Source organism: Canis lupus, chromosome 25 (assembly GCF_011100685.1).
Source record: "Canis lupus familiaris isolate Mischka breed German Shepherd chromosome 25, alternate assembly UU_Cfam_GSD_1.0, whole genome shotgun sequence".
Classification (NCBI taxonomy): domain Eukaryota; kingdom Metazoa; phylum Chordata; class Mammalia; order Carnivora; family Canidae; genus Canis; species Canis lupus.
The window spans coordinates 1995396-2011660 of NC_049246.1; the positions used below are offsets into that span (position 1 = coordinate 1995396).

At 36.4% G+C, this 16265-nt stretch overlaps 1 long non-coding RNA gene across 1 annotated transcript in view; it reads right to left on the reverse strand.

Annotated features, from left to right (window-relative positions):
• Positions 1 to 5899: 5899 nt before the first annotated feature.
• Positions 5900 to 16265, reverse strand: part of LOC102154473 — a 37845-nt gene continuing 27479 nt past the window's right edge. The window contains exons 2-3 of the long non-coding RNA XR_005378171.1: positions 6270 to 6351; positions 5900 to 5968 (exon numbers count right to left, since the gene is read on the reverse strand). This is a non-coding gene — a long non-coding RNA (uncharacterized LOC102154473). The remainder of the gene's footprint in view (positions 5969 to 6269; positions 6352 to 16265) is intronic.

The window sequence follows — 16265 nt, forward strand, 5'->3', positions numbered from 1 at the left end:
TATGGACCAAATTAAATGGTATTATTGAAAGACATAAAAGGAAGCCTAAAGAGGGGCACCTGGCTGGCTCAGTCGGTAGAGTATGTGACTCTTGATCTCAGGGTTGTGAGTTCAAGCCCCAAGTTGAGTGCAGAGATTACTTAAAAGTAAAATCTTTAAACAAAAGAAAAAAGTAGGCCTAAGGAAGTAGAAAAATTCAGAGTTCATGAAAAAGATTAAATATTATGCAGATAATTCAATTTATCCAACAAAATAAATGTCATTCTAATAAAAGCTCCAAATAGCTTTTCCATGGACTTGAACAAATATTCTCGGAGTTATACAGAAAAAAAGTCCAGTGATAGCCAAGACAGCTCTTTAAAAAAAAAATGAGACTCCTCTTACCAGCAATTACCAGCTCTCAAAGATTTATTAACATATATATAAACATATATTCTATGTTATATATTATAAACATACGTGTGTCTAGTCATTAAGACAATGTATCATTATGTAGCACTAGACAAACAACAGAACAGAATCGTGAGCCCAGATATAGACCCAAGCATATCTAGGTCGTTGGTATCTAAGAGAGGAGGTAAAGCAAATAAAAAAGGAAATAGTGACCTGCTCAAGAAATGGTGCTGGTATGATTCTAGTTCTATGTGGGGAAATAAAATACAATTAAGACCTACCTCATATTATACAGGAAAAGTAAACTCCAGGTGTACGAAGATTAAAATCTCACAAAAAGAAAATTAAAACTTATCCTTGAAGAGTAAGTTTAAGATCCTTGAGTAGTGAAGGATTTCTTAAACAAGTCAGACTGCAAAAGAAAACAAAATAATAAAAAAGGAAAAAATAACAAAAAATAATAATAATAATTAAAGAAATAACTGAAATATTTGTCTGAGCCAAAATTTTTAAAACTACTAAATGACAAGAGAAACGATGAGCAAAATTAAAAGAGAACCAGCACACCAAAAAGAACACATTTGTCAGTTATATAAGAATTAATATGAAGGGTGTATAAAAATGCCCACAGTTCCATAAGAAAAATGGACAGTTTCAGAATAGGAAAGCCTATAACCACTGAAGAGATGAAAAATACTCACTTTTATTATGCAAGATAAAAATGCAAAATAAAGTGACAATGACAAGTTTTAAATTCTAATTATTCCAAGTGTTGATGAGAATATGGAAAAAGAGTTGTTAAAACTGCTTTGGAAATTAATTTGGCATTACCTGGAAAATTTGAAAATATGTAGCCCTTATGTTTTAGCAATTTTCATTTCTAAGTGTAGCCAGAGGGAAATTCTTACACTCAGGGAGACAGACAAGGATATTTGCCATGAAATCACTTGCAATAATAAGGAACGGAATTCAACCAGATATTCATCAATATGGAAATGAATAATAAATTATGATACATGTATAAGAATACATATAATTTTTGATTTAGACATAATATGAATATGTTTATGTTGATTTAGGATCTATCTGTACAGCACATAAATCATTTTATTTGTCTCAAAGCAACAAGATCTTGAAATGAGAGGAATAAAACAAGTTTTAGAGTTATGAACTCTATTTTTTTTACCAGATATCAAATTAAAAGCAAGAAATGATACTATAGTTCTTTGGATATATAAATGTGCTTTACAGATTTAAATGCATAGACTGGGAAAATATGTACCAAATTTGTGATCTGGCTGCTTCCGGAAGGCCGAGCTGGGTAAGAGAATAAACTTTAACCCTATAGTAATGTTTTAATTCTTTTCGCTTAAAACTTGGATTGAAACAATGAAAACTGGGGCACCTGGTTGAACGTCTGCCTTTGGCTCAAGGTGTGGTCCCAGGATCCAGGATGGAGTCCCACATCGGGCTCCCTGCAGGGAGCCTGCTTCTCTCTTGGCCTGTGTCTCTCTCTCTCTTTCGGTGTCTCTCAAGAATAAATAAATAAAAATCTTTATTAAAAAATGAAAACAAGTTGGTTAATTCTCAGCAGTGGGTACTTGGAATTGTTCTCCTTAACTGAGTATTTTCCTGTATTTTTCAGGACTCCTCCAAAAAAAATTACATTAAAGTGGCATTCCATCAAGATCATAGAAGGCTTACTGATTGGTGGGTGTGGCCCTTCTCCACAGAACCATCAGCTGGAATGCTTAAGAGATGCTAAGGTAGGAAGACTTTGGAAGTGTTCAAGAGACAATAGTGGAAGGACCAAATGGTTTAGAATATAAAGTGCATGTAGAATTGGAGAAAGCCTTTTGCTATTAAGTGGAAGCCCTTAAGTACTAAGCATCTGGGGTTAGGCTAAATTCAGTAGTTAATAGGGACACATTCAAAATGTTTAGTTTCAAATAGATATTAGAAAGATGTCTTTAGTTGGCAGAATTTTTTTAAAAAGTATATATATGTATGTGGAGGGGAAAAACACTGGAATTTTAAGTTGGTAAATTACGTGTGGTCTTTAAGAGGGTAGTTTCATCAGAATAGGAAGAAGAAGATGATAAATTGCAAGGAATGAGTGGATAATAAGGAAGTGGAGGGAGTGAGGATGGATTACTTGGTTTAAAATAGAAACTTGGTAGTAAAAGGAAGGCAAGAAAGTGTGGTGGCTTGAGGCAGCATTTAGACTGGAAGAGTTATTATTTTTAATAATGGGATACAGATGAGTATACTTAAGGCTAATGAGGTGTGGTAGAAAGGAAGAAACGGAAAATGCAATAAATCAATCACGAATAGTATAGTATCCTGAAGAGGTAGCAGTGTAGGAGATCAAGAAGCAGCTAAGACTGTAGATATATAAAGGGGAAAATATCTGTTTTCCTTAGAAGGAAGAACAAAACAAGAAAAGACAAGCGAAGATGCCAAAACATTTTGAGATGTGGAAATGTTCAGGGGATCATATTTGTTCTCAATTCTTCCAAATGAGGGGAGGTCATCTACTGAGCATGAGGATTGGGAGCTGAGGCTGAATATTAAAAAGATGGAAGCAATGTGACATATTTGTTGGAGCATATCCTACCCAGACCCGGGCTTCTGCAGGCTATCGTCATGTCTACCAGAGTTGAGACCCAAATATGGAAAAAGAGTGGATGCAAAACTATCTCAAGTGAAATCTCCCTCAGTTTAAATACTGAGGGATAAAACACATATGTTGCCTTTTGAAGTTTATCTCCCCCAGAAAAGTTTAGATCCCCAAAAGGCATTTTTCAAAGGAAATATTTGCTCATATTAAAAATATTATGTTAAGAGAATTCTAATAATTTGGGCCAACACCCACCAGTAGTGATGACAAACAAGAGATACTGATTTCTGACTGCTTGCAAAGTAATTAACTAGCCCAACAGAGTTCTTTTTAAGATCCAAAGGATGCCAGTATGGAAAAGACGAAAGACACTGATGAAAATGTGTTTTCTGTTAAATAGGTTATGGAAGAAGCCCAAAAATATTGAAGTAGTAAACATTTCAAAGAGAAACAGTGGATGGAGTCCAAATTCGCAGTAATTTCATTGGAATAAGTTCAGTAAGATCTGGGTGAGGTTTAACCCTTTTGTGTCCTAAAATAATTCACCAGGGTATAACCAAAGGTCATCACGTTCTAATTAATTTGGAAAAAGAACTCTAAAACTAGATTCCATGAGTGTTAAATTACTGAAGCTAAAACACAAATTGGCCAACTCTTGCCCCTGGGCCAATTTCAGTGCACTGCCAATCCTGTTTTCTTTTCTTGTTTTCTTTTGAACTTTCTTGTTTTCTTTCCTTCTCTCTTTCTGGCCTACAGTCTCAGAATGGCTTTTACATTTTTAAATGCTTTCATTTAAAGTGGTTACCCAAGTACCTTCATAATGTCTTTGATTTTGTCTTTTGGCTGGCAAAGTCTAAAAATTCACTACTTGGCTCTTTGCCAAGAAAAGCTTGCCAACCCCTGTACTCAATGATCCTAAGACTAGGAAGATAAGAAAAGGAGACAAACCTCAAGAGGGGACTATATATTCCTGGATATAACTGACATATGATTATGACTTTGTTTATCCACTAGTCCATTTACACCAGTTTTCCTACAGTAGTGAGGAATTTGCCTTGCATCTTATCATTTACAGACTGAACAAATTTGGGCATTTAAAAAAATCCTTATTGACTCCAAATTTTGGACAGCAGCAGTTTTTGTTAGTTTGCTCAGTCATTTTTAAAATTTATTTTTATTTTTAAATAGCTTTATAGAGGTACAATTGATATAAAATAAACTGAATATTTTTGAAGTATAAAATTTGATGAGTTTTGACAGATGTATACACCTGTAAGACCACACCCCAAAGTAATGAACATACCCATCGACCCCTAACCTTTCCTCATGCCTCTCATGATCGTTTCCTCCTGCCCCTCTTCCCACTCTCCCAGCTCTTACCATACTTTCAAATCTTTGTTCTGTTGCATTACATGAATTTTAGTTTGCATTTACTAGAATTTTAAATAAATAGGACCATACTCTATGTGTTCTTCTTTGTCTGGCTTCTTACACTAGGCATGATTATTTTGAAGGTAGTAGTGTCTGATTGTGGCTTTGATTTGCATTCCCCTAATGACTAACCACAGTGAGGTTTCCTTAGTGTGCCTATTTGCCATCAATATACCTTCTTGATGAAGTATTTGTTCAAATATTTTGTCCATTTTTATTGGGTTGTTTTCTCATTACTGAGTTTTGAGGTTTCGTAACCTCTCGTGGAGTAACTCCTGTATCAGATGCATGATTTGCAGTTTCTCCCAGCCTGTGGCTTGTCTTTTCATTCTCTTAATAGAGCCTTAGAAGAGCAGCTTCTAATTTTGATGAAACCCAATTTATTATTTGTTCTTAATGGATTATATGTTTGTGTTTAGACCAGTTATTAAACTTATGGAGAATACCATACAGACTATTTACAGTTCTCGTAGAGAATTTTCTGCTTTGCTTATTTACTTTATCCGAAGAAGTCACTTTTATTGCCTTAGAGATCACAAGAAATTCTCTGAAAGTTCTTTCAATTGTGTGTTCCATTCCCAGAGTGTTCCTTATGTTTGAAGATGAACAAGTTTCCAGGGTTTTGTTCATTTTAGAGAGAAGATGAGGCTCAAGCTATGATCACAATTGAAAGTTTGCACGTTCTACTGAATGTTAGTATCGCTGAGAAGTAAATCATATTGTCATGTTTTATAAGGCTCTGTATCTTAAAGGGTTCATAATTCAGCTTTGAAAGGGAATTCAGTAATCACTTTGTCCACGAGCCTATGTAGCATAGACTTTCTTCCCATGGTGTCTTCCTTCTCTTATTCAGATTTTTGCTTCAAAGTCACCTCTTCAGAGAGTCCTTCATCCTACCTAAAATAGCAATCCTGTCCCAGCTCTGTCAGCATTGATTCCCTTTCTGAGCTTTGCTTTCCCCCAAAACACTTACCATTACCCAAAATTTTATCGTGTACTTAGATTATTACACTTATGTCTTTATTTATTCTCTGTCCCTTCTATAGGGTAGACTTCTCTGTTCATTACAGTGGTTACCCACTGTGTAACTATTCAAAAAATATTTATCAAGTGAATGAATTTCATCTCAGCCTGAGTGACTGCTATGACAAATAACACATTATACTCAAAAGAGGGCCACATGTCCTGTACTCTCTGCCACCAGCTATAGAATCTTGTTAAATAAGCAGGTTGACTTTGTGTTGTCTAAAGACTGTTCCAGCTCCGCCACACCATGATCATAGGAAATTCATACCATAAAGAAGCTCCTGCCATGTGGGCCTCTGAAAATACTAGATTTTTTTTCTTTTAGGTGAACAAATTTAGCTTTTCTTAAAAATGAAAAATGGAAACCAAATGGAGACAATTTCTAATTTTTATACTGGTTTGAGGGTCTGCTTCCTTTGGGAAACTTACATGATGGATGTGAGGCATGATCTGAGAACTTTGATGCTCCAGGAGGCAGGTATCATTATTGTCTTCACTCTACAGGTAAGAAAACAGGCATTGGGAGTTCCGAAATCCACCTAAAGTAATAGTAAACCAGTAAGTAATAGATTGAGCTCAAGAAGGGATTCTTCTTGGGATTGAGCCCAAGAAATCAGACTCAGGAGTCCATGCTATTTCTTCTCTTTTGTTACATTTTATTTGATGTTATGCTTTTTAAATAGATATTATATTTTCATGAAGAAGAAAAACAATATAAAAAGTTTATATACTGAGAAGCTTGTTTCCAGTCTCTTCTCTCCTTCCTACTGAAAACACTTTATTAGATTTTAAAATTTACCTTTTTAAGGTTTCTTTACACAAAGGAGTGTTTTCGTTTCTCTTCATATTTGCCATGAAGGTAACATCCCAGATCCACTGTTCTATGGGGAAAAGAAGTCATGATTTTAAATATACATTGTTTAGCCATTATTTTGAAGAATTTTAAACCAATGGAAAAAATCAAAAGGAATATCACAGTGAACACTAATATATGCTTCACCTAGATTTTCCCATTCTTAACATTTTTTCTACTTTACTTTTTCTTCTCTATTGACGTTTGTTGTTGTTTTGCTGAACTATTTAAATGTAAGTTGATATATCATGACACATCACCTCTATATTCTTCAGTGTGTAACTTCCAACTAACCAAAAAACCATCTTTACACCTTGCCAAAGTAATATTGACTCAATAACATCTAATATGCAAGTAATATTGACTCAATAACAACTAATATGCAAGTTCAGGTTTCTGTACTTGTGCCAATAATGTCCTGTATAACTGTTGACTTTTTTTCTGACTTAGGAAATTACAAATTGCATTTAATTTTCATCCTTCATTGATGTCTTTTTATTTAGAAAAGTTTCCCACAACTTTTTTTTTTAATCTTTCATGATATTAACATTTTTTAAGTCATACAGTTGTTTTATAGATTATCTCCCATTCTGGATTTGTCTGCATGTGTTCCTGTGTATTTAGGACAAATGCTTCTAGTAAGACCACTACATGGGTGATGTTATGTCCTTACCATTGCCTCACATCAGGAGGCACTAAATTTCAGCTTTTTCTTTTATTGACAATGTTACCTTTTATTACTTGGTTGAAGTTTGTTCACCAAAGCTCTCCACTATGAAAAAAACTTTTTCTCATGGGGCTTTGTGAATATTCCATTTCCCACAACTTTTCACTCAATAATTCTTACTATCCATTGATAGTCCATGTCCAAATCAGATGTTGCATTGGGATTGCAATATGATAGTGTTCAAATTCTATCACTCTTTCCGTATTTATTAACTGAAATTCTCAATAAGGGCTTCCTCTTGTATACACACATTTTAATTTAGTATCATTCTCATCTTAATGGATTTCTTATCCTTATCATTATTGTCAATAACCTTTTTGATGCTCAAAACCTTGATGTTTTAATGTTGGCCTGATTCTGTATTCATTTCACCTATTTCCATTGGTCTTTGAGTACTGTCTTTCTTTTAGACATAGCTAAATGTACATATCTTGTACTTTGCTTAAATGCCATTCTTCTATATTTTAAAATATATCCTGGAGATTTCCCAAATCAGCGTACTGAAACTGTCTTCATTTTTTAAAAAACTGGTGCATTATCTTTTATTCTATGGATTGTTTACTAAACCAGTCCTCTTGCTGGACACACAGTTATTTTCAAACAACATTATGGTTCAAAACCTGGTACATACATCTTTTCATATCTGCGCATTTGTGGAATAAATTCCTAGAAGCAGAATTGCCAGGTGAGTAAAATGCATACTTAGTTGTTGATAAATGCCAGATTCCCCTATATGGATTGTGCCATTTTGCACCTCTACTAACAGATGATCCCTGGATTGCTGCTAGCAAGGCAGATTTCTGAAGATCTAGTGGTACCTTCCAAATTTCCCATCTTCTCAACTGGGGTAGAATTTTTAGCTCCACCTAAGGACCAGTACAGTGATGATTTTCTGGGAATTGTTCCTAGATGCCCCGCCTAGAGCCTTTCTTTGCTTCCTTCTAATAATTTTGTAAGCATCCATATTTTATGTTTAGAACCCTTTTTATATAAAACATTTAGTGAGATTTCAGCTTGATTAGCATATCCTTTTTTTGGCTTCCCTTCCTTGGCTTACTTCCCACAGGATTATTCCCGCTTCCCAAATTAATGACTGTATCCCAATCTTGCATCAGGGTCAGCTTTTGGAAGTATTCAAACTGAGAAAACAATGGACATGTATTACTCTTATAATTAAGGTGGAAAGTTCTTCTAAAATCTTGTTAGAAGGAGTTGTAATTTTTGAAATACCAAATATCTGCTAAAAAAGATATTGCCATTTGTTTTTTTATTTGAACTGAAGGTATAAATCTTTATCTCCTGCTACGGTGGGATCGTATTTGAAGTATGGATATGGATATTGTTTCCACATCTCTGAAACCACTAAAACTTTTCCATTCCTCCTCCTAATTTGTTCAAGTTAGTAGAGAATAACTAAAACATAAGGGAAAAAATAAATAACTTTCTGACCTAAACAAAGAAATATACGGTTGTTTACTTGAATAATGACGTTTTCTCATATCAAGAAGTAAAATGACTTTCACAGGGGCTTGAAGAAAGAAGTGTAAAGGAAGGAGACCCCATGTGTTCAGGAGGGCAAGCCAGGCCTGAAAGCCCCCTCACCAGCAGCATTTCAGGGCAAGTGGGGCAGTATGGTAGCCTTATTGCCCAACTAACACTATCGAGCTCCAAAGATTAGCATATTGCCTATCCACCACCTTTTTTGGAATTACCCTTAACTAAGATCCAAAAACTTGTCCAGTACCCTCTGTCACCCATTCCATGTGGACAATCTGTGGCAGACATTTCAGGATACTTACTAACTCCATCTTCTTAAATGAAGATAGGAGAATAAGACACCTTATTGGATTATGTTGACAAGAAGGACAAACTTTTCCTTTGAGTGGGATGTAACCATATAAATTGTCTTGAAATTGCCTACTGAGCAGGGAAAGTGGTAAAAACATTTCCTATATCACATTGTGACTGCTATTACTAATGGTAACTGCTGATTTTTTTTTTTTGAGTGCTATGCCCCATGCTCTATATTTAATCTCAAAGTAATGCTTTGGGGTAGGTATTTTCTTTCTCTTATTTTACATATTGGGAAAGTGAGATGCAGAAAGGGTAAGGGATACAAAGCTACTAATAAGACTAATAAGTGTAGAATTGGGCTTATGACTTAACAGCTATAGTATAATCATCATAATTCTTACTATTGTTGATCATTAAGACAAGCAATGGAAGAGGCACATTTAAAACTGAGCAAAAACAGGTTCAGTATGGTTATGTTGTAGGGTTAGGAATGATTAATCACCCCTCCCCCTAAGGTGACCACTGTAATACAACATTATTAATCATCCTGATGTTACTTTTACTCATGTTGACATATGGCTTGAGTCTTGGGTTTCAGAGCAGAAGCACCAGATTCTTATTTTAATGTTAGAACAGGAATGGGTTTTGTTTGTGTCTTTTCCTTGCTTGTGTTATCACCAGTGCTATTAGCACAGATTCATGTGATGTCATTCCCCATCCCCATTACAACCTTTATCACAATAATATGGTGCAGTATTGGAATTTTAGTGGCTCATATATTCTGTGAAACATGATGGTAATAAACTATAATGCTTTGACCTCAGCTTTTTAATATTTGATGCATTGCCCATACCCTATTCCACCTAGCTCCCTCCTTTCCTCATGCTACTTGAATGAGGATGAGGTAGAATGGGCAGTCGTCACTCAAAGGAGACATTTACCAAGTGGAATACACCTGTTTATAAGCCTATTAAAAGTGTATAGATACATTCATTCTATTTTGAAAAGAACAAACCACCCTTCCTCTTCATGACAGAGAATACAAGGAGAATGCAAACTAGAAAACATGAATCAGCTCTTATGACGGGGATCACAACACGAACAGAAAAAGATGCATTCATTGTCTCTTCTTGAGACAATGGCTAATCTCAGAACTAAAGCACCACAAAAGCAACTTCCTTCTCCCTGCAGTTGTGGATATGTCTGTGGACAAAGAGCAAAATATTAGAAGATGGAAGCAAAGACAAATTCAACATCAAAGAATAGCCTTGTCATTTCTTTAGAACCCATGCCATGACTCAGGTATGCTCAAGGAATGCCTTCATGGAGCTAGCCAAGAAACACCACGACTGAAAGGAGTTGTTGACTCATCAACTTCACAGTTTAGTTTCTCTATCACTGGGTTCTTTATCACACACACACACACACACACACACACACACACTACAATTATTCTTGTTACAAGAATTGTCCCATGAAAAATGAAGTGCTATATTCTTCTGGCACCAATTATTTGTCTGTCACTTTTCTATAAAGTGGTAATATCAAAATGAAAGAGCTTCACCCCCAGAAGTGCTGAAGTTTAAAGAAAGTCTGTGGAGAAGTAGAGGGTGCTGGCATGGGAAAGTGAACTGAATTACCTTGGGGTATTGACTGTGCTTTATGGTTTGACCCTTAGTTGCATAAATCCAGAAATTCAATTTTCAATTCCCCAGAGTTCATCAGGCTCAAGTTGACTTAATCATGTAGGATACTTCATGCTGCAGTATAAGCAGAACGCTAATATATTAATTTATAAAGAGAAATACTGCTGCAGGATGACTCCAAAAGTTTAATTAATGGGATAGCCTAATGATGCATCCCTTTCCACAGCAGGGAAATTCCTTCTAGAGGTTGGATAGGGCAAGTCCATGGGAGGAAGAACTCTGTTCTTTTTTACTAATAGAATTATTAACCATTCTTCTTTTATTCAAGTTTGTATACTTAATTGCTGATTACTTTGCTTCTGTTGTTATAAACTGTCTTTACATTTGTTACTGCCACTTACGCAGGGTAGATGTTCCTTGAGTCTTTTTCTTTCCATATTTTTTCTTTACTTTTTAGTCCCAATGGACATTTCATATTTAAAATACTTTTGCAAATGTTTAATCTGTGGCTTCCAGTTAGTATGACAGATCATTCATCCCAGAGATGCTCTAAAAAAGTGGTCCCACTGTCAAAGGGTTTGGGAAATCCTGTGCTAGGATTAGTAATCACAGTGATCATTAGTAACAGTGAAGGCTCTGACAAACTCTATGCCGTAAGTACATCTATATGAGTTTGTTAACCTAGTGTTACCCAAACTCCCTGTCCAGGGAAATCTTTTGTCTTATAGTATCAATGAATATCTCACAGGAAACACTAATCATACCTGTTGTGAGTTTCCCTAATCAATTAACTCTCAATCAGAGTTTTAGAAATGATATGCTGAAATTTCAATGTATCTACTCTATAGATAGATCAGTATAAATTAGTTTAGGAAACAACAGTCCTGATAAATCCCTAACTTTTCTTTCAAACTCCAAATCCATATCCCCAATTTCAAAATATTATCTATCACCATGTGCTATTTGTTTCCTTCCTAAATATTTATTGAGTTTGGTCCTCCTTTACCCTACAGCCACCGTCTTGTTTTAGACTCTCATTACTTCACAATTTGACCTATTCTGTGCTGTGAACTGAAGGCTTATGTCCCCCAGAATTCAGGTATTAAAGCCTTAATCCCGATCGCTATTAGAAAATTCTAGATGAATTAGAAATTTATCGCTATTAGAAATTCCCATTTTCTAATGGCTTTGGGAGGCCATTAGGTCCTGAGAATGGAGACCTCTTTGTGAATGGGGTTAGCGCCCTTAGAAGAGAAGACACTACAGAGATAATCTCTCTTTCCACCAAATGAGGATGCAGCAAGAAGGTGGCCATCTGCAAACTGGGAAGGAGGCCTTGACCCAGAACTCAACCATGCTGGCATTCTCACCTCAGACTTCCAGGCACCAGAGCTGTGAGAAACAAATTTCTGTTGGTTAAGCCACCCAGTCTCTGTTACAGCAGCCTGAATTGTCAGGCATTCCTTCATCTGACTCTCCCCAAATTTATCCACATTTTTTTTTTTTTTTTACCAAATGATCTCTTAAATTTTCTTTACCATTAAAATATTTTAAATCATTTTAGTTAATTCAGTCAGAACTGATATAGATACAAAGAAATTAAAAATAAACCATTAATTTCACCATATAGAGAAAACATGTTAAGGTTTTCTTTTGTGAATTGTTAATTTGTGTCCTCTGTCCGCTATTGGAATGCTAGTGCTTTTCTTAACTGGTTGAAGGCATTACTTTACATATTAATAATATTAACCCATGTATTTTATTTGTTGCAAATATTAGTCTTAGCTTTTATTTGCTTATCCAATATTTTTATTTTTTTCCATTAGGTACTTTGTTATTAATTTTATAATTAATTCTTTTATAGGGAAATAATATACAAAAGTGATCATGTCTTTCCCTCAGGAATAAACCTTCAGTAACTTCCCAAGTGACTCATATGGTGGTATCTTCCTTTCCAGTCCTCTCCATAGCCCTTCCCTCTCTATGTGTGGGGATTTGGCCTCTCCTAACTATGTATAATTTTCTTAAAGTGATCTGCTTCCATTCAGACTGAGTCCTCTCTGCCAAAAAAATGTTCACCCAATTCCCAAACTGGGAAACTATCATTTGTCCTTTAAGACTTGGTTCAAATTGAATGCCCCACTCTCTTTCCATAGCACTCTGCTTCTTTTGTAGTATAGAAGTTAAGGCACTGTATAATAATCACTGCTTATTTCTTTCTCTTTTCTGCTGCTCTAAGACAGCAGGACATGTTCTTATATCTACAGTACCTGACATATAGTAGACTTCAAGAAGCAACTGCAGAATGAACGGATGAGCTAGTGTAGGTATCCAGAAGAAAGTGTGACTAACTCTGCCTGGAGAAATAAAGAGAGGTTTTACAAGAGAAGGTGATATTTGCAGAAGCTTAGTGAAGCAGGAGTGCGAATTTGATAAAAAATTTTAAAAGATGAAGAAAAGACACTTCAAACATAGCCAAAAGTCAGAACCTACCACTTGCTTTTTCACTGAATTAGAAGCAATGCAGAAAAAGATTCTCTTGGATAAATATTTTTAATGCAGATATTTGAGGCCATGGTGCCACTCTACGATGAGAACAATTTTTTTTAAAGAGGCAGAAAAACTGAAAACTACCAACCCCCCAAAACGGAAAATATATCTGGATGGGTTAGAGGATCTGAAAGAATTCACTGGAGGTAAATTTAAAAGAATGAAAGATGACAGCCTGGCTGAGTGATCCGACCAAGCTTCTGTCTTAGCCTCTTAAGTAACCACATGTAGCCTTTCCAGAAAGCAGTTTAACATCAAAGGAAAGTTCTCCTTGAAGCAAGATGAGATGAGTCAAGCAAGATTGGAAACAGGTCCAAGAAAAATATTTTAAGGCAATATGAAAATATTTGGGACATTTGTGATAGGATAAAAAAGAATTAATGAACTGTTGATGAACTAAGGGAAAGTCAGTAAAGATATTAAAGGAAATATCCTCGTGAAGTTAATTCTAAAAGTGATGTGATAAGCTATTGAGCATGCTCAGAGAGCAACTGTGTGCTACCAGAGCATGCGACTGAATAATTTAAAGCAATGACTGCATATACATGTGTGTGAGCATTCGCTGGCTGGCAGAAAATAAAGCACATTTGCCTGATCTCTGTTTGATTTACTCCATGAGTTTCCATGATCTGTGATGACCTGATCATGTAAAGAATGCATGACCTCACTGGCCAGAGCTATCCAGACTTTGTAATAGAAATTGTGGTGCACTACCCAGATGCTCCCTATCTCTATAGGAATATAGTCATTCTGGATTCATTACCCCAGCTTCCAAGAGTGTTGGCTTCTGCATTCCTCTGATACTTCAAAGTTGCACCCTCTGCCTGTGTTGATGCAGAACTCAAAGGCCTAGTTCCCGATTCTGAATTTGGACAGTTAAGCATGGCCATCTCAGCTCAGAGCACCCATGTTCTTTGCCTGGATTTAATTTGAATCTGTGTTATAGTTCAGCTTCCCCCTCCACCCAATTTTTGATTCCATCATTTTTATATGTGTTATTTCTGAGTGCAATCTCCAGCAAACTTCCTATACACAAATTTTCTTCTCAGATAGAATCCATTTCCAGGAATTTAAAACACAAAGTGGTGAAGTGGTCCTAGAAAGCAGAATTTAAAGTGAGGTTTTGGAGCTGCTTCACCCCTTGGCCAGATGACAACAAAGACCCTTTTGTGGATAAAGGAGTCCTCTCAGCCCTTGACTTGCTACATGTTATAGCTGTGTAGTTTGTTAAGACTTTCACTGATGGAGAAGTGAAAAGAAATACCAGTAGAAGTAAAGATGCTAGCTGGCATAATATCTCAAGCGTTTGAAAGGTATAAGGGAAGAAGTAATTATAAAGGCTATGAAACTGGATCTAGCTACTAAGTGCTACTGTGCACCGCATAAAGATAATGGAAGGTTGAGAGTGATTGTCCTTGTATCTACTGCTCTATAACAAACCAATCTAAAACTTGGTGGCAACAATGAAAACATTTATCTCATTCACAAATCTGTAACTGGGTAGGGCCCAGGGAAGACATCTCATCTCATCTCCCCTTAGAATCAGATGGAGTGGTTAAAACACTAGAGGTTGGAGTCACCCAGGGGTTTATTCAATCATATGTCTTGTGGTTGATACTACCTACCACACTTACATGTGACCCTTCCAGGCAGTTTCTTGTCTTTTTCATAGCATGGTAGCTGGTTCTCAGGGCAAAAGTGCCAAGAGGGGATAGAGAGGCAGGTGGAAGCCATATTGCTTTTTTTTTTTTTTTAAGATTTATTTATTTGAGAGAGAGAGACAGAGACAAAGAGAAAGACTGAGCACAGAGCTGACATGGGGCTCTATCCTACAACCTTGAGATCACAACCTGATCCAAAACCAAGAGTCTGACACTTAACTGACTGAGACACCCAGTTACCCTGAAGCCATATCGCTTTTTATGGCTTGGCCTCAGAGGTCATGCAGTGTCAATTCAACTACATTCTATTTGTTAGATATGAGTTACATAGACTGTCTAGTAGGCTGTCAAAATTTGCTGATATGTTTAAAACCACCAGAGTGATTAGTCAGTAATATAAGGTGAATTGTAAAAGACTGAAGCCTCATTTATCGTATATAAAAGATACTCATCTCCTTTACCAATAAAGTACAGCAAAAACTGAGGATTAGTTTCAGGACTCCAGAGATTATTAAATCCTCAACTTCAGCAAGCCTGACATGCCACAGTCAGGCAGGGCCTTGATTAGGAAAGATGAAGAAGCTGAAATTTGGAATGGGGATATCTGGGTCAATGTACTCAAGAAGCTTGAAACCTCAGGTCATCCTGAACTCTCTGGGTCTGCAAAAGTGGCCCACTCTCTTCTTTTAAAGGATAGCACTCCTTCCCATCCTTTGAGGACAAAGCAGAGTCATCTGTCTTACAGCACTGACTCAGCTAGATAAGTAATGACTCTATCAAGGGAGGAAACAGACTATGCCCTGAAGAAGCTGTAAGACCAAGTAAATACAGACCACAGGAGCTGAAAGAGTATTGTGGGATCGAACCCAGACAGTGCTGAATCAAGGAAGGCTAAATAATGAAATCATACAAAAAAGAGCTTATCAATGTACAAGTACTCTACTGAGACACAGAATATAAGACCCTGGCAATGTGTGTAAATATGCAAGTAGTATGGCTCTTAAAAGCCAAGAAAACATGATGGCCTACACTAAAGGATGTAGGATGCCAGAATGGTTTTGGCAAATGGTGGTAAGCTCAAAAGGCTCAGAGAAGCAGGCATGTTAGAGAGAACACACCATATAAAAAGCAAACCCCACAAACTCTGTACAGTGGGAGGGCCTGGAGGCAACTGGCCTCACTGAGAAACTCCATGGTGTCTGTCTTTCAAAGGCCAAGCTAATGATAGGAGATGCTGTTAAAGGACTGTGTTTCTGACAGCAATGAAGGTGATAAGATATTGAAATAATGGAGGCCAGTTGATAGTGCTTAACAACCAAAGTCAGTGCATAGAATTGTCATAATAAGTGCCAAGGTCAAGTGGTAACTAGGTGGGGATTGACTAGTGGAGAGCTATGGGGATGGTTAATAGAATTACGGGATCCCTAAGGACAAGATAGATGGACAGCCAACAGCTGTGCCGCCCACGCTATAAAACCAAAAGAAACCAAGGAAAAATATTAGGAGGCAGAAGCAGCTGTCTCCATAAAACATTATGATCCCTTGCCCAGGTTCTGGACCTGAG